At 35.0% G+C, this 22755-nt stretch overlaps 1 protein-coding gene, 1 long non-coding RNA gene and 1 pseudogene across 2 annotated transcripts in view; 1 reads left to right on the forward strand and 2 right to left on the reverse strand.

The window, feature by feature from the left end:
• LOC128157185 (out at first protein-like) overlaps positions 1 to 22755 on the forward strand; it is a 147758-nt gene that overhangs the window by 55972 nt on the left and 69031 nt on the right. The window lies entirely within an intron of this gene.
• On the reverse strand, positions 6414 to 7597 carry LOC128157193 (uncharacterized). Its single transcript, XR_008239801.1, has 3 exons — positions 7547 to 7597; positions 6917 to 7009; positions 6414 to 6657 (listed from the first exon to the last, which is right to left on the reverse strand). It is a non-coding gene; the product is annotated as an uncharacterized LOC128157193 (long non-coding RNA).
• Positions 11594 to 22706, reverse strand: LOC128157192 (uncharacterized; annotated as a pseudogene).

A 22755-nucleotide genomic window follows, 5' to 3' on the forward strand; every position in this document is an offset into this window, starting at 1 on the left:
AGCCTCTGGAGAAAAACCATATACACAAGAAACTAATGTCAGAGGTGAGTTCAAAGAACTGAGAGATGAACTAAGGGCATCTCTTCGAGAACTTGAGCTCAAGATAGCGGCTTTAACAGATAGCAAGTCAAACGTATCTTGTAACCCCCAAACCGTGTACAAGAACACTGTCGTAGGCAGTACATCACCAGTGGTCAATATCATAGAAAACAAAGAGCAGAGTAATGACTTGCACGCTGAAAACATTCAAAGCGACACAGATGTCATCCCCGATCACTTGAAGGATTTATGCTTCGAAACTTCACATGAACTTGACCCAAGTCAGATGAAGAAAGCAGGGGACCTTCTCATTAAGTTTCAACATATATTTTCAAGAACAAAAGATGACTTTGGCAGAACATCGATGGCAAAGCATAAAATTAACACGGAAAATGCAAAACTTACCAAACAACCTCCTCGAAGACTACCTCATCACGCAGCAGATTTCGTAGACAAAGAGGTTGAGAACATGATTGATAGAGGGATAGTAGAACGTTCGTGCAGTCCTTGGGCAGCAGGTGTCGTACTGGTGGAAAAGAAAGATGGGACAAAGAGATTTTGTGTAGATTACCGGTCTCTTAGCAGCAAAACGGTAAAGGATGCCTACCCTTTACCAAGAATTGATGACTCCTTGGACCGTCTACAAGGTGCAACCTGGTTTTGTACGCTCGACTTGCACTCTGGATATTGTCAAGTCGAGATGGAAGAGAGTGATAAACCAAAAACAGCGTTCGTTACTAGAAATGGCCTTTTTCAGTTTACCGTAATGCCGTTTGGACTTTGTAAAAGCCCGGCAACGTTTGAAAGGCTCATGGAAACGGTGCTAGCTGGTCTTAATTATAAGATATGCTTGGTATATATCGACGATATAATTGTGTTCGGGCGCACATTTGAGGAAACTCTTGATAATTTGGAACAAGTATTTGGCAAGTTAGAGAATGCTGGCTTAAAGTTAAAAGCCAAGAAAAGCCAAGAAATGTTCCTTATTCAAGAAGGAAGTGCTGTTTCTTGGTTACAAGGTATCTGGTAAAGGAATACATACCGATCCACAGAAAGTATCGATTATATCCAAATGGCCTGTGCCGATGAATGCCAGTGAAGTAAGATCCTTTGTAGGAATATGTAGCTACTACACAAGGTTTATTAGGGGATTCTCATCAATTGCTAAGTCTCTTTTCAAATTGACAGAAAAAGGGAGAGAGTTTAAATGGTCAAACGAATGCCAGGCTGCATTTGAAGAATTAAAGCGTTGTTTGACCACTGCCCCAATACTATGTCACCCTGACTTTTCGCTACCATTTGTTGTTGATACAGATGCAAGCCAGTCAGGACTAGGAGCTGTATTGTCACAGGAGATAGACAGGAAACTACGGGTGATAGCGTACGCAAGTAGAACACTGTCGAAATCGGAGAGCCGGTACTGTGTCACCCGGAAAGAGCTTTAAGCTGTCGTTTTTGCATTTAAACATTTTCGTCACTATTTATATGGGCACAGGGTAGCTGTCCGCACTGACCACAGCGCTCTTAAGTGGCTTTTAAATTTCAAGGATCCACAGGGCCAAGTAGCCAGGTGGATAGAGCTCCTTGATACTTATGACATGGAAATAAGACACCGTCCCGGTGCGAGACACGGTTATGCAGATAGCCTTAGCAGATATCCGTGCCGCCAGTGTGGACTGACAGACATTGCAGAAACAGATAGTTGTGCTGAAGTAGCAGCATCAGCAAGTGTTGTGAATAAAGCAACAACAGGTGTTGATCCTGATTCTAAGAATCTAAAGAGTTTGCAAGATGAAGACAGAGACCTATCTAAAATCAAGAGCTGGGTCAGTGATAATAAGCGTCCAGAATTTTCTGACATAAAGCACGAAAGTAAGGTGATTAAGTCCCTTTGGTCACAGTGGGTAAACTTGGAAATTAAAGACGGTGTACTTTGCAGGAAATGGGCCAGTGACAAAAAGGTTTATCACCAGGTCATCGTACCTCTGTCAGAGAGAAGAGAAATTCTCGAGCAGTGTCATGATGCAAGAACATCTGGACATCTTGGTGTTAGTAAAACACTAGAAAGGGTAAGAAACCGTTTCTATTTGACAGGTCTGCAAAGTGATGTTAAAAGCTATGTTACAGGATGTCCTCAATGCCGAAAAAGGAAGAATCGTTCAGCAGGGAAATCTTTCATGCAACTTGATCCAACAGGATCCCCTCTTGAATGTATAGCCACTGATATAATGGGTCCATTGCCAGAAACTGAAAGAGGCAACAAATACATTCTGGTAGTTGCCGACTATTTCACGAAGTGAACCGAAGCATACCCTTTAAAGAACATTGAAGCTCAAACAATAACAGAGGTGTTAGTGGAGCAGTTCCTTACCAAACTAGGGGTACCAGAGGTCATCCATAGTGATCAAGGCAGACAATATGAAAGTAGAATGTTCAAGGATATTTGTGAATTGCTTAGGATACGAAAAACAAGGACAACTGCTTTCCATCCCAAATCAGACGGGATGGTCGAGAGGTTCAATAAAACCTTGGCAACCATGTTGACAGCTTATGTTTCGGATCATCAAACTGACTGGGACAAGCACCTGCCATATGTACTTATGGCGTACCGTTCATCTGTACATGAAAGTACAGGGTACACACCTAACATGCTCATGTTGGGAAGAGAAGTAGCGACTCCTTTAGACATCATGTACAGTATTTCTAAAGAAAATGAGCAACAGAGTGTTCATGAATATGTGTGGAAGTTACGTAAAATTATGGAAGAAGCACATCAGTTTACTCGTCAATTTACCGGACAGGCTATGTTACGACAGAAGAAATACCATGACAGAAATGTCACCCAAAAACATTTTGATGTTGGTGACAAAGTGTTGGTATTTATTCCTCAAAGAACTGTTGGAAAATCCCCGAAATTAATGAGTTTTTGGTATGGTCCGTATGTAGTGGTTCAAAAACATACAGATTTGACCTACAAGGTTTAAAAAGAAGGTGATAGGAAAACGATGGTGGTGCATATAGATAGACTCAGACCCTATGGGTCACAAAAACTAGGTTTAGAAACAGGGAGTGAGAATAAACATGGAGATAAGAACGAAGTTCTGAGTGATGTTGAAGTTGATGATGTTGTTAACGGGGATGAAGCAGAGTACTTGCCCAACACAGATCTGAATGAAATTGAGCTTGAATATACAAATCGACGGCAACGCAAGAGGCCACAATGGCACTCTGATTATGAGTTTGATTATAATGTGTAACGTAAGTGTTTGAATTTTTGTTTTGTTTATTTTAGATCTCAGAATGCCGTTGACAAAGCTTACTCCAAGGAAGCCAGGTTTCCTATGTTCCATATGCCTTCTTCGACTACCCTCGCGTGATCAGTGGCGAGAACATCTTATCACGTGTGCGACAGAAGACTTAAGGAAGCGGCGATTTGAATGCAGTCAGTGTGACAAAGCCTTTGCCAAATCTTCACTTCTCGTTCGACACCAGAAAAGAGTCCACTGTTCAAAAGACGCGGTAAACACACCAGAGACACCCAGTAGCTTAATGAATACTGTCATCACAGAGTCAGATGATGACCAAGAATGGCTTGAAGACCCTGGTGACCTCATCTATGAACCTAACCTTGAATCCGGCAGGACCATTCGCAAGAAGACGTCTCCTTCACTGCCTGGAGTCAAACGCAAGGCACCCGAGCAAACACCAGACAAAGAAACGCCTACCTCATCAAGTGTGAGTGCAGAGACAACTGGACATTAAGAGGCGCCCTTGATTCCAATCCATTGTCCCTGCTGCAAGACACAAGCTACCACAAATGACGCTAGCACACAGACAGATGGGAGCAGTCACCAAAGAACAGTGCGAGTTATCACAAGATATCAGAAAGACGGAGAAAGTGTTGAGAGATTCGAGGAGGACATTTGGAACGCATGAGCCTGTGTTGAAGAATGTGATGTGACGAGAAAACATTGTTTTAAAATGATGGTCTATATTGTTAGTGCTCTTGTTTGTTTTAATAATTTTGTTATCTATGGGGATGGAAAGATATTCCTGTTTAAAGACACTTGATTTTTACCCCATTGTTATTTTTGTATTAAAATCAATCACTTTTAACTAAAAAAAAAATAATGTTAATAAAGAGAAAAATTCTTTGTACTCTGATCATTGGACATGCGGGACGCATGTATATCGAGGCGTGGGTAGTGTAACGGTGAAAGCTTGGGCGTTCGGTAACTTCAAAGGGATGTAACTAAGGAGACTAGAGTGGACTCTCCCAGAATGCTGGTTACCCCTTTGACGGGTGGAACGACCCAATCTTATATAAGGACGCGCTGAGAGTTTCTCAGGGAGAACTCGTCTAGCAGCAGAAGAGACAAGACGTCCAAGAAGAAGAAGAAGCAAAAGAGAGAGAAAGAGCAAGGGTCGAAGTGAGTAGCACCAGTGGGTAGAGAAGTCGAGAGGAATTGTAGTGGGGTACCAGGAGAAGTAATCCTGAATAAGGGTGAAATAACCTGGTACTCCGCGAACACAATACGAACTCTGACAAGTAACACGGTGCAGGGTGCCCGGCTCTAGGACACGTACACACACCTCGCCTTACATTGAATATTTTGTTTTAAATCCAATCATTCATACTCAGGCAGAGTAAAGGAAAATTATTAATATATATAATACCCTATTCCCTTGAAAAGAACCCAGTAGATACTAGATAGCACGTTACAATATCATCAGAAGCTGTTGCGTTTATTTTCCATTCGTTTTCAATTCAGCCGGTTCAAATTTTAACTCACTATTTGTGTTTAATCTATCAAATTCAGCTCAATAGCTCTTCATCAGCTGAAAGCGAATTCATTTTGAAAATTGTTGCTGTTGTTGTTTTGTATTCATACGCGCCGCTTCATATACATTATTTACATTTTTGATCAATGACACTTCCTATTTTATGATTTGAAAATGTTTTATTAAATGATAAGAAATGAAGATAATATTTTTTCTTTTTCATCAATGCGCTACGCGCATTGTTGAAGTTTTCCGGTCAATTTTTACTTAAATCAAAGGAATTTTTCGACCAATCAGAAGCGCCGATATCTCATCAAACGAATAAATATTAAATGATATTTATGTCAACATGCAACATAACTATGTTGACAGACTAGAAAACTGCAATCAAATAAGAGTTATAAAAAATCTCAAATATCGCCAACATGTGACATCCAAGATGCTAGATACGCTACCTATTGATGTGAACATGCAACTTTTTATGTTACCATGCATGCAACTTATTAATGTCCACATGCAACTTAGTTATATTATGCAAGATGAATATGTTGACATGCAACATATTAATGTCGACATGCAACTTAGTTATGTTGACATACAACTTATAAGTTGCATGTCAACATATTTATCTCGCATGTAAACATAACTAAGTTGTATGTTAACATATTTATCTCGCATGTCAACATAAGTAAGTTGCATGTTGACATAAATAAGTTGCATGTCGACATAAATAAGTTGTATGTTGACATAAATAAGTTGCATGTCAGCATATTAATCTTGCATGTTAACTTAAATAAGTTGCATGTCGACATAAAAAGGTGGCATCTAGCATCTTGGATGTCACAGGTGGGCGATATTTGAGATTTTTTGAGATTTTGTATAATTCTTATCTAATTGCAAGTTTCTTGCATGTCAACATAGTCATGTTGCATGTCGACATAATTATGTTTCATGTCAACATATTTATCTGGCATGTCGACATATTTGATTGAAAAATAACTTGCACACAAGAGGCAGAGATATGCCACCATATTGTATGGAATATTTGACTCCTCAAGTTTATTTGTTTTTAATTATTTATCATTTTTATTTAATTTTTGAAGAGTGTTTACATAGGCTTTGCCTGTTGCCCAATCCATTTGATTATTCAATATTATTTGTTTAAATTTTATTGTATATCATTTAGGATACTGTAAAAGTATTATATTTGGCGTGTACGGTTTTTGGCGAAAATAAGTTTTTGAATAAGTTGGCGAGGATTTGAATTGGCGTATATCTGAATGTGACTATTCTTATGCATATATACATGGCATTAAGCGTGAACTTGATTTAGCGGAAGCCGCATTCCACCAAAAGCGCTAAATAGAATACACAGCCAAATCTAGTACGTTTACAGTACATCATGTGTTCATAGAAAATCGCTATTGTGTTCAATAAACATGTATTTGAGAAAAATAGACTAGTATCTTTCTTGAACATTGGTTTATACTCTCTAATTTAAACTACATCAATATAAATATATTTAATAAAACTATGTTAGAATAAGATCTGCATAAAGATACATGTTCACAGTTTTAAAACATTCTCCGTTTGTTTCATTCTTACCGTTACAAGCAAGTATTTATTTTGACAACAGGCGCCATATATACCCAGTCCAGCCACAAAGAAAATGAAGACTCCGACAACTATGATAATGATGGACAGACTGTTGACCACGCCTACGCTGAAGGAATCTACTGAGAGTGAGTCCAGAAGAGGTTTGATTTTGTCCTTGTTTACGGTTGCCATGTCCCTTACAGCTAGGGCCCCCACAGTGACCATCCCTAGTCCCACTACCTGTCAAAGAAAAGATGTTCTCTAGCTTCATGGTAAAAGACAAAATGCGTAAAATTGTAAAATGTTTTCAAAACTTTTATTCTCTCTAGATCTAATTATGTATATTGCGATGTAGAAAATAGATCTGAAATTCGAATGAACTATTACCATAATACAAATAACTATACAATGATGCTTTTGTTTTGTTTGTTAAATGCATCATGTTTTATTTCCAACATTTAACATTGATTTTACTTTTCCTTTGATTGTTTGAACTTACAGTAATTAAGAAGTTGGTGGTGATCAGACACACCTTTCCGAATCTTCCGCCCCAGTTGAGATTCATCAGTAGTAATAATATCAGAATCTAAAACTTTTAAATGTTATTAATAAAAAGCGAGTCTTCATTATCTTAAAAGTTATAATAATTTATATTAAATAAATGGTTGCTCTCTACAATCCGCCATCGGTCAAATAGAGTAGAATTAGAGTTGAAACTATCCAAAAAAGCAGCCATTTTCAATGTATTTGATACGCACTTTTTAAATTATTTATAGTGCAAGAACAATCATAGGCGTGCCTTTAATAATTTGTTCGCTGTGGAGAAACACTTGAAAGTTCTCAGAAAACTGTAATACATGTAGTGCACAATACCCGTAAAATCGCGGCATAATTACATTCAAACATTTTTTCTATTATATCTATGATGTAAATCAATGAAAAAATAAAAATCGAAGGAAATAAGATTTATGGATAGAATATGTGAGGAAAACTGCTTACAGTTAACTTGAATTTAGCGACATCATATTCAAGGATAATCCCATAGATTTAATGCTGAAATAATTTCCGGATTCAGACGGACATTAATTTAGTTCTGTATCAGTAATTAACATAAACTAAGGGGTCTTACCTGAGTAGTTCTTTTACCTGCTCTAGTTGAAAGAAATTGATAAGACAGCTAAGTACACAGACTGGAGTGGTTGTTCGTTGATAGTCTTGAGGGCTCTGAACCGACCCTTTTGAAAAATCAATGTATTTTTTACGACTAACCAACGATTTCAAAAATGCGGTCATAAATTTTCACAGCAGTAAACTGTTTTAAGATCTTTTTGACAATATGAAATCAGTTTCAGTTTCTGTCAAAAGGAGTGCATTTTGAACCCTACGTAATCCTGTAGTATAGTAGAAAGGAGATATAAACTTCTCTGCAAATATAAACAGACTTGGGTTTTTTATTGTATAAGTGTAAAAGGCCTCCTTGGCGAGACGTGTGTTTACTGTTAAACATCTAAGTAACACCTACATATTTATTCATGTATAGCAAAATGTTGCTTCATGGTTCCATATACTAGATTGCCACTCAAAGCAATACAGTATTAATTAATGGATAAGTTGGCATTCTCATACATTGGTAAAGCCAATATCAAATACTTTATATCAGTACTTAGATATTAGTAGTATTTTAAAGTATGGCAATTTCAACCTATTTTCTTCTAATGCATGTGACATTTCCATATATTCTTAGCGTTTGTCTTTAACATATCAATGTCTACAAATCTTCGCCTTTGTATATTCAATATTTATGGTAGGCAAATGCAACTAGCAACCAATCAGTAATTTTTAAATATTTCGATAAAAAACTAATAATTATTTTAATCTGTATTATATCATTTTTACTTTTGTGCAGAAATTACCCTAAGATACTTGATCCATGAGATTTAAGTAATAAGATTTTACTTTTGTCCTATTGTAATCTAAGTAGCAGATTCAGAACACTTTGTTAACTAGATCCTGCTTGTTTTAACACTCATTTTACGTTTTATTCCAACGTATAACGAACAGATTATTTTCTTTCATTGATTGTAACAACTCTTTTTTTATGAATGCAAATATTTTCATTTTGATTCGAAAATAGATACATTTTTATTGAAATTCTATATGTTATTTTTTAAGTAATGACTATAAGATAAATTTATGACAACATATTTTGGTTTGAGACGAACCTTTAAACTTTGCTAAGAGTTGCGCCCCATAAAACAGTCTAGTAAAGCCCCTTTCACAATTGGCGCACGAGCAGAAGCGACCAAATATTCGTGCGACCGAAAAAATTAGATATGAATCGTTAATTGTTGCCGAAATAATCGCATATGAAAAAAGTACTCGTACGAATTTCGCACGATCTAAGCGAGCGTTGTGCATGTAAACGCATTGAATCCTGCGATACATCTTGCGTCTGTATGCGACTGTTGTACAATGAAAGCAACTGTTGAAAGATAATAAGATAGGAACGCGCGAGAGACTAGGTGATCGGATGATTGAACGTGCGCCAATGTGATTGGACGTGCGATTATGCGTTCCACGGTACGAATGGTCGTGCGAGTCAGAGGGGGTATATACACCGCCCATATACAGTAGACATGGTTGAAAGTGAGAAAAATACAGATTTGCAGCAGCATTTATTATTAGGCACTATACCTCAATATGATTATTCTATTATATCTGATTGGTCTAGAAAGTCACGTGACAGGGCGATGTCATAAGAATGAAACAGCCGATATGAGCATACGATGTGGACAAAAATGATTCAATTAAAAATATTTAATCATTATGATTCTCTTTATATCTCAGAACCAACTTAACTATCTATGATTTATGAAAGAAAAGTGAGACAGTTACATGGAAAATCAAACAATCACGACGTTAAAGTTGCGACTGTTGAAAAGTAAAACATTGTTATAAATAAACGTATTTTGTTTAATCATATGTTGCTTGGTATAATAAAACGTTTATTGCATTAATGTTCAGGAAATTAAATATGAAGATTTATTCCCCAGAAAAAAACAATTTTTGGGGGGACGAAGCCCTCGGGAAATATGATTTTTCTTGAGGAAATAAATCTTCATACATGTATTTCCCTCACCATCATGCAATAAATGTATATAGTAAATTTTAATCTTAAACAGAGAATATATGAAACAGGGTATATATATACTAGTAGCAAAGCATGGCATATTGAGGCTGATAATTCGTGCAATGATAGTAAAACGTTGCAAGATTACATGAGACACGTTGAGCAACAGTCTCACAGTCGCGAAACAGACGCATAAACACCAGCAATTTATCTTACGACCTTTATAAATCGTGGAACACTCTTACGAGTACACAAAACGTTGTAAAACGTTCGTACTAAGGGTACTAACTTGTTAGGGGTAGGGGGTGTACGTCTATTTATCATACCAACCCTTTTAAGGATGCTGGATTGTCAACGAATTACTCATCATATCTTCCTCAAACTTTTAAATATGATATTATTGGACATAATGTACTTTTTATTAAAGAAAAAACCAAAATATTTATTTTTAAATTTCTTTATACAGAGCTCTGTATAAAGAAATTTAAATATTTTATTTTTAAATTTCTTTATACAGAGCTCTGTGCTAAAACGAGGTAAAATAAATAAAGCTTTAAAATGGCTTGAAAATTGTTTTCCGAACCGGAATGGGCCCTCTGACTTTCAGTTTTGGATTTACTGGGAACTACGATCTATGAGGCCACCATTGTGCAATCATCAGACTCTGACAATTCTGATTCAATCTTATTAAAACCTTTGTAATAACTTATCTTCTATCAATTTTTTATGACATACGTTTCATATAACTCGTAAGCCACGGCATCCAGTGATGAAAAGAGCTCATTCAAAGTTTTCAGTTTTGCCTTTTCTGTTTTTAAAGGGACCTAGATACGATTTGAGATCAAAATTCTATTTTTTGTATTTTATGTATGAAATGGTTTACTTGTGCATTGTGAATAATTGACGAAAATTTGAATGTTAAAATTCAAGTAAAAAGTGGGATACAGAGGTAAGAATTCATTGGTATGTAGACAAAGCTCAAGTTCTTATAACTGTTAACAAATAACGTAAAGTAAGGAAATCGAAAAATTCGAAATTCGAAAAAATGACTCGTGGCAAACAAGATAAACTGATTCAATGTGTTCATAAATAATATAATCAACAAAAGAAAGCACCATTTAACTGAAACTTATACCAATACAACACATATTTAAACAATAACGAGACTTGGGCTTTGATTACAAAACAAAGGAATTTCAAACTCTGTATCTTGCTTGTAACGTTTTGTAATGTGTTTTTATCGGTGATAAGTATTAAATAAATACAGAGGTGCTCCAATGAAAGGTCACGAGACTTCCCCGAGATTTGTTCAGTCTCCTGTGCGAGCAGAAGTATAAGTGTTCGGATAATATTCTCAAAATACGTAAGTACTGGTCGTTATTCCTATCATATCCTACTTTGATTTATGTTAAAACATCAAAATCTTTTAAGATGTATATCTTATTTTACCATTAAGCGGTTATTTAAACTAAACGATTATATTCAGAACGTAGTTGTTCGTGTTCAAACACTCTACACGTGGTTGAAAATATAAATATTGGGTTGCTTAATAAAATCATAGCTTGTTTGATGGTTTTGGTATGCAATACCATGTTTAAAAGAAAGACTGGGTGTCTGTTTTGTACAAAAACTTTGTATATCGAGACATTTTCAAGGAACATTCTGCATAAAATAGTACAGTCTATTTCACTACTGGTGCTATTACTAGGTCAGGCGCGGATCGAAAATTAATCTCGGGGGGGGGGGGGGGGGGGGGTCGCTACTTAGCATGTTAATAGTTTCAACAGCAGAAGGAAACCTATCTATTGTCACATTTATTTCTATAACTCATTTAATCCACCAATTAATGAAGATAAAGTTTAAAATTAATAAACGTCCAGATTTTATATTTCACTACAAGTACCTAGATTCTAGAAAATTGACTATAAACACGAGGCATGGTTTTTACGGCGAAACTGGAAGGGTCAAATAAAACGTCTAAATTTAAATGACAATAACATTCGCAGGAGTGACTGTGTAAACGATATACAAAGATGTGTTGTGTCATTGGCCAGGGCGTATTAAGTATTCGGGTGGGTTAAAAACAAATGACTCAATTCTTGACAACAAACTTTAATTTTTATGTATTTTTAAAACCACGTTAGCACATAAATTATAGAAAAATGATTTTACAAATCTTATGCAGAAGAAACTAAAATATCATATATATTAAGTAAAAATGATCCTATTAAATTAAATACATGTATTTTACTGGTGCTTACTAACACCGGAAACCAAATAAAAGGTTTTTCCCTGAATTAGAAAAGAACAAATTAAATTCATTTTATAAAAATAGGGTGTGACGTACAAAAGTATAAAAGAAAGGAATAAGGACATAAAAAATGTTTTGCACTGTACAAAAAAGACACCATTTTGAAATATTCTTATTTTAAATTAAATCGTCAAGATTGTGATAAATAAATAAAAATTAAGATTTGTTTATCTACAATGTATATCATTGGTATAAAAATCACGAAAACACAAAATTTATATTTAAAAAAATCATCGGAAATGAATTCAGCAAATGGCAATTCCACACTGAATCGTAATTAAAAATGTTTTAAGATTGTTTCACTACAGTTACTTACTAGCTTCAAAAAAATGTTTTCACAATAAAAAAAGACAAAAAAATCAAACAATGAATAAAGAGTCCATCAACATAAAACTACAATCTAGTTGCCTTCTGTGGTTAGGCTTTTCAGATAATCAAGTCAGTGAGAAAATGTTGGACTATGGTCAATATTACAAAGATAGTCTTTATTCGGTGTAGATACATAGAAACAGATCTTTACACAACCATAGTAATATTTTTTGCTTCTTTTTGCTTCTTCAATGATGAGTACTTCTAAAAGAGTATTTAAGTACTACAGTATTTAATACTAGATAATACCAACGATCCAATGCATTTACGTTTATATTTACTACATGTATCTATATATATAAGCCTATATACATGTATGCATATGACAAATGGTAAAAGTTCACTGCAGCGTACATACGATACTCAATTTGCAACAACACGCTTGCAGATCTGGTCTTCATCCTTGTTGAAATATGAACAGCTTTATAACAGATGCAGCTTGTACTCCACTATACTTCTACAACACACAGATACCACAAATAAATTGATTGGACAGTACTCTCTATCAAGAATCACAAAGTGACGTCATCTTTTTTCAATCAAAATGGTGTCAGGATAAGGATAATATAAGTCTCATAATATCTATATAAAGAAAATCGAAATTTTAAGAAGCAGGCAACTAGAACTTGCATGTATATTTCAATCAGATGCACCACCATTTATACTACTTCTTCACCAGTCTGTTTACAAATCACAAAGGCAAAAATGACTGCGAGCAGCTGAAAATAAAGTATGTCATCGGATAAGAATTAAATCATAACTTACGGCAAATTCATGAAACATTATTGTATAACGCTTTATATTCATGTAATGTTCGTTGAATATAACAATAATAAAACATAAAATGAAAAACTATAAAGATGCCTGGGACAGTCTTACAGACTAATGGACTGATGGACTGATGACAGCAATACCTACCTCAATGACGAGTATCGTGATTCCGACCCCTATAACTGGGGTAGAGTAGCTGTCGATTTCGGCTTTCAGAGCATCGTAGCAACCCTGAAAAGAAGATGTTCGTGAGATGTTTTGTGAATCAAAGTTTATGTTTATCACAAAGTCAGTATCAAAATGTAAAATCTAACAAAATAAATGTATGGCCACAGCTTTAAATCCACCCTGAACAGATTTTGCTGGTTTATATATTTAGTGAGTGACTCAGGTGACCTAAAAATGAGGATGCTCCTAATTACTTCATTCTCCACAATCACTTTAAAATGTTATACATGTACATACATTCTTGCCTGGTGTCCCATACTCCACCCAGTCACCAGCATTGACCATTTCACCACCTGCTGTGATAGCTGATCCTCTCTGAATTTTGTCATCTGGAGAGTGATTGTTGGAGGTCAGCAGGGATAACATCTCATCAGTCATTTTCTCAGTCATTGTGTGTCTATTTGACTGGCGGCATAGTTTTCGGACTGTACCATTTGGCATCTTTTTGTCTGAGGTGACTGACTCTCCCATAAATTTCTGTATCTCTGCCATGCCTCCAAACTGCAGAGCATGTTCTGAAGCATTTTTCCTGCAATAAAATATTTCTGCTACACCATTCAACTTAAGTCATAAGTCCTTTCAATTTTCGAGTACCGGTAAATTAGATACTACCTAATACTAACCATTCTTCAGACTCCTTAAAATATCCCCCAGACAAAATATGTTGGCATATTGTATGCTTGGTAAACTTGATACAAGTGTCCCTGCTACGTGCCTTCTGATTCTGAAGGAAGATTTGATCCCTTATGGTGCCATGGTTTTTTTTCAAAGGCATCCTCTATGTAAAATTTAGGGGGACCATGTTTTCTTATGTCATCAACCTATAAAAAACAAATGTGTTTAATATATTGGTATTTGGTAAGAATCATGAGAATTGCATCAAATATTCTTAGATACATGTAATTGAAAGTCTCAATCTAATTATATAGGCATCAATCATTATTATTAGAGCAATGTAAGAATAGAATGCTTATTTAGTATATTTAAGATATGATCTGATTTATTTCTCAGCTTATGAACACATGTATTCTAATTAAACAGGTCTCCCATTAGCATTACACTCTAATTTACACAAGCATTCCATATATTCTTTAAATAAAGTTTGTCTTTCTTACAATGTGAAGAAGGAGATGTGACTTTGCTTTCCTTTGAAGTTCAGGTGTATGAACTTTGATATAGGAGAGATATTTGTCAATGGTTGACTGTAGATGCTGCAGATCATCTTCATCAAAGCTCTCACTATGCAGTTGTAGCTGAATCTAAACCATTATCATAAAATCAAATTTCATGTACATTTATGGCTAAATGGAGATAATATATGACAGACTGATACATGTACTATATAGCTTGCTTGCAGAGCTTGGCACAGGATGATTAAATTCCAAGAATCAATTTTCATAAATTGGATTTACCAATGACAAGCAGGAAATCATCTTTACATATTTCTGTGGAACTCCAGCAAACATCATGTTGAAAGGTGCAATCTGCAACTGTTATAATCATAAATGTAAAATAATTGAGACAATATGGATTGTAAATTAACTCGATCAGTGTATACAATTTTGGAATGTTTTTTTTTCTTCAAATATTTATATCAGGTTCTCAAACTATTTTTAACAAAGATATATTGTCATTGATATACGATGACAAATATATAACCCCTTCCACCCTCCCATTCCTAAAAAAAGCAAAACAAAACAAGGACAACTTACATAATACTTAAAGTCCTTTCCTTGGCGAATTTGCATGTATTTGAAGAATTCAAAAAATCTGCCACCAGGAACAACAGCATCAAGATGTGCAGACATCTTCTTTAATGTGTTGTTGTCCACACTGTCAACAATATATTTGACAAGGTGTTTCGCTAATCCCAAAGGAATTAAATGGAGTAATCCAACAGGAATGTCACTATTATAAATAGAATAGTTGAAAAACAATGCTCAGCCTGGTTAATTCAAATATGGCTGAAAAAATATGTGTTCTTTATAGAACAATAACCAACACTATTAATTATTATCAACTAAGTTATAGATAATTTAGTGAACTTTATTGTATTTTCCATACACCCGCAGAGAGAAATTTAAGTATTTCCATGAAAATCCACTCAAGTTAAAGTACAAATTTGATACTATGTTCAGGACAACTCTTATTTTGCGGATACTTTGGAGAAAATATTAATTATTTTATATACATGTACCTTTGAGGATTTATGACATCCCAAAAGCAGTTGTCATGCTCTTTTATTCCCTTTTCTGAACGAAGCATTTGCTTGCCCTTCTCCAAACTTCTCATATTCAGGATATTCAATGAGCGTCGTGTTTCATCAGGCTCTCTTTTTTGACAAATATGGTTAAAATTGTCAGCATCTGCCTGAAATAATCAGTTAAAATCTTAACTCTTGCTGACTTAGTTTAATGTTTGCATATTACCACCTAATGATCAGTAATTATCTCCGGATAGTCATATCTAATGATTTTCTGATTTGTCTGAAAATTAGTACACAATAATTATCCTTATATTCTGCATCCTCATACTATCCATGAGATACCGAAAAGACTTGTAATTGTAATATTTATTATTTTTAAAGTTGAGTATGACAGCTTTGTCCAAAAAAATGTGTAAAAGTAAATGCAACATACAAAACACCTAGGGCAATACTTCTTTGCCGCTGCTCCTAAATGATTTGCGCAAAAAGACATCATTGCATAATCTGCCACAACTACATCAATGCATGTTTTAATGGTGCATTCTTGTCCCATTTCTGCATCAAAGGCTTCAACCTCTTCCCTAGAAAATTAATGTATCATATTTTACAGTTTATATATTTAGCTGGCCTGAGTTTACAGATTTATCCTCATAAAATTAAGTATTTTGAAAAAGAACTTTCACCACAGAAAGAGAATTATATAATACCCAACAAAATGTGTCAAACCTTTCACACTCCAATATGTTGTCAACCACTAACTGGCCCAGGTCCATAATTTCTACTTTCTCTGATGCTCCAACAAAGAACACAGAACTTTGTTTCATTCTTTCACACAGTGGTAAACCTTAAAGTTGTATTTTAAAGCAAAAGATACTTTTCATCAAATATATAATTTCCCTATTTCAAAATAGCTTGGTCATCACACTTTGAGAGAATCCGAAGAATTCATACTATTATATTTAATATCACAAATGAAGTGTTTAATAATATACCAAAACAAGCATGAAGAGATTATATATAAATATTTACATTTGCAAATATGCTTCCTTAAATGAACCTATAGAATAGCTAAGACGTTCAATTCTGTATGAACTTTTTCGTGACGTCACAATGATCATAGAACCCGCTTATCGCTTGTCTTATTGTAAACTTAAAATCTCAGTAATTTCAACAGTTCTAAATGATTTGTCTTTTTTGAACGTAAAAATAAGTAATAAACAGCAAAATTTGGGCTTCACAGGATTTGATCATGTGACCAACCAACAACATATCCATGTGAACTCTTTAAATTGCTGTTTATTACTTACAGACCCTGAAACGTGCTACTACACCTCTAAAATGAACCGTACCGTTCCGTGCAAGAAACGAACCGTACCGTTCACAAAACGAAACGTACCGTTCACAAAGCGTACCGTACCGTTCACAAAACGAACCGTACCGTTCACAAAGCGAACCGTACCGTGCAAAAAGCGTCCAAGATAATTTATGCAAGACCCGCCTCCAGACGGACAAAAAAGCGTACCGTACCGTGCAATAAGCGTGCAACTTCCATATATGGCTTATTGACCTAATGTCTTTCGATGAATACGGACGGAGATTATCGCTGACCAGATAAGTTCAATATTTTGCTAGATTTTTTATACGGGATTAGATAACACATACTAAGATTTAAAACTGTTATTCTTATTAAAACAGTCACAAAAATATTTCCTTTCTTACACCGTAACCATTTCTTTGTTTTTCGACAAAACTTGCATCGCCGATTTCTTAAACATTGTAAACTATTAACGTTCACACAATCCGTGGTTATACTATTTTGATTTTTTTTATGAAATGTTTGAAACATTGGGTACATACTGGACTTTACATAGCTTTAAGTGATTCGAGAGAGAGAGAGAGAGAGAGAGAGAGAGAGAGAGAGAGAGAGAGAGAGAGAGAGAGAGAGATCGTTACCCGAAACGTTAGAAAAGTAGCGTTTGTTTAGAAATATATATATATACACTATGGCTAAACAAGGTTGAAATATATCTATATATAATTTTATATCCTTTTTAAATTAAAAAAAAATGTCGACTTAAGTTACGCAGACCCAGAAAATGTAAATGACAAACACATATTACCGGTCACTCGAGTGATCTGTTCTTGAGCTATTTATGTACCAATAAATAAACAAAAAATCACTCATACATGTATGATGAATTGTAAATAAATACATGTACAAAATCTTAATGCATTAAATGCAAGCATTGAACGGAAAAAAGTACACGCATTTCATAAAATAACTTTCAACTTTATTTCCCGCATAGCTGGTAATGGCGTCGTGATTTCACATGAACAAAATTCACTCGCGCGAAACACGTGTACAGAAGCTGATCTTTGGTTCTATACACAACAGGTGTTATTGTCTTTCTTTGGTTTTTAGCAGTTATTGTACTTTACAACTAACTCTGTATATTTGGACGCTTAAATAGGTGTACACGAGATGCCGGTATTCACACCTTTCCACGGGCACCTGTTAGGTTACTCATCACAATCTGTCGTGTGTATAGTCTGAATATATCTTACTTCTACTTTGTTAGTTTCATGGCTTTTCTTAATCTCTAAAAAACAAAAGAACCGTCTGTAGAAATGGACACAAACAACTACACGAAAGACTATCGGTGCGTGGATCCGTGGAACAATTCAGCGACTCTATACATGCGGGATTTTCACATATTGCGATAAAATATCATTTACTGGGTACATTAATGTACCAAAAAAAATGATTAATTAAATCATAAATAGTTGAATGAGATAACAAGTACATGTAAGCACAAACACAGCTTTTTTAAAATTTATTTTCAATCTTATATGTGTGATGTGAAATAGCGTTGAAATTTTAACCGTCGAGATCAATCTATATGTACATCGTCCGCTGTGCAAACTTTTAGTCATTGTGTTGAAATCGTTGTGAAAACCATGAGTCTAAAATAAATGAATTCAATTCATACAAATAAAAATCTAATAATTCCAAATGGTTTGCACACAATCACATACACCCTCAGAGAGAGAGAGAGAGAGAGAGAGAGAGAGAGAGAGAGAGAGAGAGAGAGAGAGAGAGAGAGAGAGAGAGAACTTGTGTGTTGATTATAATACTTAAATTAAAATTTTATCACTGAACTTTATTATTTAAAATTTCGCTTTAGGTTTCTGAGCGAGATTTTATCTCAGGACTCCACGTGCTTCGCCTGTCAATCAGTTTAAGTATATAACAGTACAGATCAAGCCACGCGCCGCGTGCTACTTGGCTCCTCCTATATGGCTAGAAGAAAATTATCGAATGAAACGTTTTTGTTTATGTTTTCTTATATCCCTATTGAAAAGAGTGTTCCTATTTTAAATTATTCAACAATAATTTCTCTCCGATTTCATGATTATAATTCATGTACTGGCGACCAGAGTCGTTTTCCCTCGCTGTCGTATTATTTTTGTTACTAGATAAATTCTTATATATTCATAACTTTTAACATTCATTTGTTGATTACCGGGTATTTTTTCGTGTCCTGTTTACAACAAGTATGTGTGTAAAAAGTTAAATAAAATATAAACAGGTTAGTCAGCATTTGTAAAACGTCAGCTTTATCGCATGCATACAGTGAAGAGCGGACACTTGTTCAACAGAATGATAAATATCGCCATTATATAAATAAAAGTTATTGACTTGTTGTGTATATCCAGTTGTGTACATATCGTATGAATTATGTTACATGAACATGTATAGTTTAACGGAAAAACAAAAACTAATAGTCACATTTTGACTATACACGCGATCTTAGTTCAGATAAAAGAGGCGATGACTGGTTAGATGTAGGTATGATCTGTGTATACAAACAAGTGAAGAAAATTATAGAATTAATATTTAAATGAATAAAAATTCGTGTCAAAAAAACTGTATAACAGTTGATTTCAAGATTTCTTATCTATCCATTAATTTTACATCGTCTATTCACTAAGGCAATCGGCGATCGGCAATAGTACTGCAGTAGTACGCAATAAAGAATGATCATACGAATTATGAATAATAAAAACTAGCCGAGAATCAAGACAACGATAAAGGAAACTAAACTAAAAAAATATCGGAATAAAGTCGGGGCAATTTGTTATAGCAATTTTAAATGGGTTAGAAGTATTTAATGACTTCAACTCAAGTACATGTATAGAAATAAAAACTCAAGATGCTCTGTAAAATTATCGACAGCTCGCTGAATTAACAAAAATATATCGGATTAAAGTCAAACAGTTCTTTTAATCTATCTGAATGATTACATTAATCTAAATTAAATACTAATAATAACAGACTGATCAAAATTAAAATTACCCCCGCTTCCCAGTTGTCACTGAGTACACGATTCACGCAACGTATCAAAAACGAGGGAACGGATGGACGTTCTGATTTTAAATAGATCGATTGAAATTCTTTTGTAATATATCATATAAAAAAAGAAAAATTCTTGTCATAATTACCACCTTGCTGAAGTAGATCGGGCAAAAACTAAACAAAATCATATGGAGAAAAATCAAAGCGTTCAGGCCACGCCTACCTCATTAATAAAGCGCGCAAACCGTTCACAAAGCGTGCAGCTATTTTTAGCAAAGCGTACCGTGCAAGAAGCGAACCGTTCCGTTCACAAAGCGTACCGTACCGTTCACAAAGCGAACCGTACCGTTCACAAAACGAACCGTACCGTTCACAAAGCGAACCGTACCGTTCATAAAGCGTAACGAACCGAACCGTGCAACTGGTGTAGTAGCACGTTTCAGGGTCTGTAATTAAAAAGCAAATGAAAAAGTTCACAAATCACTGAGATGCGATATCACATAGTTTATATTGTTTTTAATTTTCTATTTTGTTGGTTTCTTATCAGGGAGCATATTTGCAAATGTTAATATACATGTATGTACATGTACCTGAAAGTTGCATTTGGATGCAACGTAGAGGTAGCCACCTTTTACTCCTATGGGTTGAAGTGTCATCCAAAAATAAATTGATTGGCATGGTAACTGTGGGAGGTATCCCATCTTCATTCACAGGAAAGTTTATGCCATTCCTCCACTTATCTGCATCAGCAGGATGAGATATCACACCTGTTTGACTGTTCGGTTTCCTATAATATACATGTTAAATGATACTTCATGTCATTGTTTATGAGTATGAGTTTCAGTTAGCAGGAACTGTAGCAATGTTTTGGAAAGTGGGGGGCCGGGGGCAACTCATAAAAAATATCTTGACAAAAAGAAAAAGGAGGAACTTCCCAAAATCCTAACTGGAAAGGAGGGGGGAGGGGGGGGGGGGGTAAGCTTAGTCTACATTGTACATATACGGTAACTTAATTTTCTTCTTAAATTAGTTATTGTTAACGGTATTTCATATCAATATTTACATATACTCCTTGGATAGTGGGGGGCAACTCCATGATCCTTTAATTTTTTATACTTGTATGTAAATTTTACACAAAACAAAAATCTATGCTGCCCCCGATGCTCTGTCCATGTCTAAAAAAACTTACAAGTGAATTAAAAATCAAACCTAAAACTTTAAGTGATTTTTAAGGGGTTTAGAAGAAAATTAAGTGTATACATATCTGCATTTAACATCAATGTCCTCATTACCTGACAATTTTTGATAACACCTTTGGATTTGAAATGAAAAGTTTTAATAATTCCTTCGGTTTTAAAATCCAAAATTGAATGCCGTTCTGGTCTGTCCCCTTAAAAAGATTAAATGACCTTTTTATAATAAGGTATATATACGCCATGTTGGATTCCACAAATTATGTAATGTATAAGAGAATCTCATCTACTAAGGTATATATATATTACGGTATATTAATAATTTCATAAATTTTATTTAAACCAATTCATGTAATGTTACATGTAAACTATGTGGATACCTTTGTCATCATATCCTCCCAATTCAAATTCCCAAACTGAAGGTTTTTCAGTTTAAGAAGAGATGGGACATCAGGAACACCCGCTTCTCTCAGGACGAACAACAGAAATTTGACAATTTCTTCACTCTACAACATTTTGAATAATGATTTACAATTTATTTGCCTTTCAATTTTCAAAAAAAAGAACCTCATTGTTACTATAGTAATTATGTTTTTAATTATATTCTGAAGAGCTTTACTGGCGTGCGACCAGTTCTTGCCCAGTACCATTTCTTGCAGTACATTGTGACGTCATTTTATCATCACATAAAATTATAGACGAAAAATGATGTCACATTGTACTGGCAAGAAATGGTACTCGGCGAGAACTGGTCGCACGCCAGTACAGTACCAATCAATTTTTTTTCATTTTTTTTTTAGGAGAGAGAGAGAGAGAGAGAGAGAGAGAGAGAGAGAGAGAGAGAGAGAGAGAGCTGGTCGTTGAAAGTAAAGTTATTAATTGGAAATGAAATAATCATAGAGTTACGAGTTACATGTATCTAGGATTCTCTTGAGTTCTTTAGCATTCTCTGTTAATTTAGTAGGACCAGAGAGAGAGAGAGAGAGAGAGAGAGAGAGAGAGAGAGAGAGAGAGAGAGAGAGAGAGAGAGAGAGAGAGAGATGATGATGATAAAAAGTACTGGGTTTGTTAATTTTATTACATATCAAATAAAGCAACTGTCCATGAAATAAGGTGTGTACATGCAGGTCTATATGTGAAGGAGGATAATGTGCTTATATAATTAAACTTACCACAGGATGAGATGCGGAACTCATAAAAATGTAGCACAACATTTCAATCTTTGATGTGAAGGGATACCAATCTCCCTGGGTTTGCGAATCTGATGTTGTGTACGATCTAGCATGTCCACTGTTGGTTGTTTCATTGTTTTCATGATTGCTAGGCCTATACTCATCGGACGGTAATTCAGTCTCGTCTTAATTCTGACAGTAGAAGTTCTGCGGAAGTTTCTTGGCATTTTTCTGAAGATACGGTATCCTCTGTTGTCGGAGAATGCTGCTCATTTTGAAGAAATACCATATTTTTATGTCTCTCAGATTGTATGTGCCGGTGAAAAAATGCTTTTCTATTTGTTTGAAAATTGCATACATTGCAATTCAAGTCTTCTGCGGGATCCGCGCCCGCCATCATTGTTTACATTGGTTTCACTGAGAACCGTAGGGGTGTATCGTAGCAATTTTCATTGACGCACTATTGCGTTTACCCAGTTACGCTTGAAAAGGAGACCTAACAAATATTGTAAACGTTATTAAATATAAAACACAACAAGTGATATATTTTATCGGAAGTGAGTTTTAAATTTAAATGCGCAAATCGAAGATACACGACTAC

Source organism: Crassostrea angulata, chromosome 7 (genome assembly GCF_025612915.1).
Source record: "Crassostrea angulata isolate pt1a10 chromosome 7, ASM2561291v2, whole genome shotgun sequence".
In the NCBI taxonomy this organism is placed as follows: domain Eukaryota; kingdom Metazoa; phylum Mollusca; class Bivalvia; order Ostreida; family Ostreidae; genus Magallana; species Magallana angulata.